The sequence below is a fragment of the Sinocyclocheilus anshuiensis genome, unplaced genomic scaffold (assembly GCF_001515605.1).
Source record: "Sinocyclocheilus anshuiensis isolate Anshui unplaced genomic scaffold, SAMN03320099.WGS_v1.1 scaffold147, whole genome shotgun sequence".
Classification (NCBI taxonomy): Eukaryota; Metazoa; Chordata; class Actinopteri; order Cypriniformes; family Cyprinidae; genus Sinocyclocheilus; species Sinocyclocheilus anshuiensis.
Window position 1 is genome coordinate 1,356,279 of NW_015549585.1, and position 4,158 is coordinate 1,360,436.

The following is a 4,158-nucleotide window of genomic DNA, read 5'->3' on the forward strand; positions in this document are numbered from 1 at the left end:
AACAAAAAAAAAAAAAATAATTCAATGAAGGAGTCAGTGTCCCAATTCATAAAGACCTGTTTCACAATTGGAATCCGTTGAACCACTACTCGTCACACCCCTAATGTTTCCTATTCACTATTCCATTTATGAAAAGAAGGTTTTATGTTTCTGGGAAAGAACAGTAAAACTATTAAATGTGTAATATAAACCTAAGCTGAAACCTGAAGTTTTCATTCCATTTGGTTTTCTAAGTGCTGGCTTCATTCTAACCAACGGATATGATTAAAAGGGAAGATCCAATCAGGGAAGTCACTGAAGAGTCTCATAATTGCATCATTTAACCAATGACTCAGTCTGGCTAATAGTGCCACTCCTTGTCAGAGTCCAGCCGCCAGCTCTCTACTGTACAGCTACTCAAGCAGGAAAATGTGCTGCAAAATATGCTAATATTCTAGAAATGTCTTTGAGGAAGAGGAGAGAAATTCACTGTCCATTCTTTCCAGAAGAAACCATCACTGAAATGGATTCAGTGTTATAGATCCAGCATTTTCTAATAAAATGAACGTTGAAACAAATTTTGCATTCTTCAAGGTATGGCTGCACAATTATGGCAAAAATCATAATCATGATTAGTTTGGTCAATATTAAGGTCACAATTATTTAACAAGATTACTCATTGATAGGGATGTAACGATTCACTCAACTCACGATTCTATTCGATTCACGATTTTGATTTCACGATTCGATTCGATTCACGGTTATTATAACAAAAATTTAACAAAATTAGATTTAATACAAATTATAAATTAAATGTGTCCTTTTATTATTGCTTGGACAAAATGCTGCACATTTCTTTGTGAAATTGAAATATAATACTAAAATAATATACTAATATAGCACTTGCATATTACTGCTCTGTTGTTGGTTTTGATTGCTTCTATTGTCCTCATTTGTAAATCGCTTTGGATAAAAGCGTCTGCTAAATTACAAAATTTCAATATAATGTAAATGTAAATAACAAAACTACATTAAAATTTTAAAACAAGCCCCAAATCAAATAAATAAGTAACACAAATAAAATAAATATCTTCATATAAACAAAATAAGGCTTTGTCTGTGCTCTTTCCTTTTAAAATTAGAGGCAACCACTGCATTTTAATCTTGATCCAAACAAAGATGCTGCATACATGCAACATGAGCAGTTTTTAAACTAAATTAGATTGTATAGTTTCGAAATTTGAAGCAAAAACAGAATGGTTTGACTTCAGTTTTGTGAAACTATAAATAAAAATATCTGCATGAAACAGCAAAGCTGAATGAGATGCAGATTCACTCTCTGCCAGCAGGTGGCGCTTAAACCGTTTCCTGGTTTCCGCTGTAAACAAAGCAGCGCTGAACTTACGAACTTTAATATGCATTATACAGAGGCAAGATGAAAAGAAAAAATACCATCTAAACTTTTCTAAAGACAGTAAGTTCCCCTCAGACATACATTCATATAAACTCCTACACCTAAATGAATCGCGATTTGTTTAGCATCTCAACCGATTTGAATCGTCACATATTTGAAGCGATTTTCAACCGGCTCGCAGTTAATCGTTACATCCCTACTCATTGACTTTGGAAACATCCTGCATTCATTTAACTTTTTTAATTATTTTAACAGTGAATTTCTTGAATTTATACTGACAAATTAAAAAAAATTACAAAATATATAAAAGTTCATATATCAATATACATGCAATTATGCAATTACATGCAATTTAATGCTTGATTTTTGAATTGGACACAAAACAAAACAAGAGAAATAATCATTAGAAGCCAAAACCATACTTGAAAATGAAATTTGATTAATCACATGGGGAATCCTAGTCAACCACACAAGCTATGCAGACTATTATATATCACAGGCACAATGGTACCAGGAATGCTCTTTGTGCTGCATTTGTGTGCAAGAATGTTATTCTTTTGTTTGAATGACTCCTGGCAGTACTCTAATCCCAAATGCAGCTTGTTAAAAGATGAGTAAGACAGTGGTTTCTATTTATAGGAGAACTCTTGCCTTTTTACTTCACCTTCCTTTTCCTGCACTCGAGTTGAACAGCACATTCACACGTGGCTTGAGGGGCGGTCTCAAATAACTGCATCCCATCTGAAGTGTGACAAACGGTGGAAGCCAACTTCAAATATTTCTTGACAAAGCAAGTGCATTTCTCAGACGGCCAAAGGAAGTCAGCCAAACAGTTCATAGTGACAACTGTACACATTAAACTTTTGTCCATTAAAGAGATGAGTACTGAAAATACCTATTCTGGCAACTTTATACAGCATTCTATCACCTACTGTAGCAACAAAGGTTAAATGACATTTGCCCACTCTGTTTTGTGAGACCCTTAAAAGGAGTTCACTTTAAAATGAAAATTTACTCAGTTTTAGACCATCCAAGATATAGATGAGTTTCTTCATCAGATCATATTTGGAGAAATGCAACCCTCTACAATGCGAGTAAATCACTCGCATATGCGACTAAATCTTCACTCTGGGCGACTAAATGATGTCTAATATTAGCCAATGGCTAATAAATTCTCAGATTTTACTCGCCAGTGTGTGAGTTAGAGGCCAAGCATAAGTTTAGCACAGATATATTTTCACTCGCCGAACACTCTCTGACTGAGCGTTTCAGAGTTTCACTCTCCATCAAGCGATCTGTGCTGTTTTTTAGTTCATCTGAATGGATGCGCAGCGCACGTAATGTTAACTCTAGTGTGAAGGCGCACGACTCGCCATCGCTTTGTCTCACACACACGCAGAGAGAGAGAGAGAGAGAGAGAGAGAATTGACACGCTACATGTAAACGATATTCTTTGATGTATTTTCCTGTCAAAATAACAGCGTTCCTTTGTAATTCTTCAGCTTTTAAGAACTGCCGGGTTCTCCGGTAGTGGGTGGAGCTAATGCACAAATGACAATCTCATTGGCTGGCGCTCACCCATTATTGTCCCTGTTTTGATTTCAGCGAATCAGTTCGAGCGAACGCACACAACCTGATTAATATTCATGAATCCAGTAGCTCATTAATCCTTAGTGCGTTTTATATTGTTCTTATTAGTAGAATTCGTATCATTATTATCTGATTAATATTCATGAATTAATCCTTAGTTCTTTTTTGTATTGTTCTTATTAGTAGAATTCGTATCATTATTAATTATATCAGTATTTTTGTTTGTTTTCCCAATTTTTTTTTACAGAAACACTGATTGACCAAAAAAGCACCACCCCAGTCCTAAGTTCGGTTAAAATGACTAGTATGCAAATATGTCCTCTATCCATAATATTGCTTTTTCCAGTGAAAAAGTCATGTTCTCTGTATCAGGAGAGAAATATGCACAGATCAAGCACAGTTTACAAGAGAAAACAGTAGGGCTGGACCAGAATATTCGATTATTCGAATATTGGTTCGGTGGGTTGGCATTCGATTTTCAATTTTGAGATTCGAATATTCTTTTTCTTTTTTTCCGAACACCTGGCATTCCAAATATGCGACTGGCCTACCACAACAGCACATCAAGTTTGAAAAATCTGTAAAAGTTCTGTAAGTAGTAAGTAGTACGTATTGTTGGTGTAAAAAATTAGCTGCTTTTATCCACCATGTTAATCAGTAATTTTACACATGATAAAAACGTGCACTTAATTTGCTTGGAAAATACTTGCGAATACGGCAATCATAAAAAAAAAAAAACCTACACTAGCCCAGCCACCGTCGTTTTGATTTTTTATAGTAATAAAAATAATTTAGTTAAGTAAAAGAACAGACATTACAATTAAAACTGAACGCGGCTGCTCAATGCAGCGTGCCGAGCGACAGTCGCATCACAGATCAGATTTCATTTATCCCATGAGGAGAGTGAGTCGAGCTGACTAACAAGAAGAGTGGGGTGAGACAGACAAGACGATGGTGGATGATTTAGTTTCTAAACGAAATGCAAAAGCACCTGTTTGGCAGTATTTTGGATTTTGAAAAGCTTGTTGACTTTTGCCGTTTATCTAAGGTGATTTTGGAAGTTTTTTTAAACATTCGTTTCTTATTTAATTGGTTCCACATTGTTTGCTGATTTTTAATTTATTTAAACTTTGTGTCATTTATTTATTTATTTTTTACATCAAGGTGTATGACGT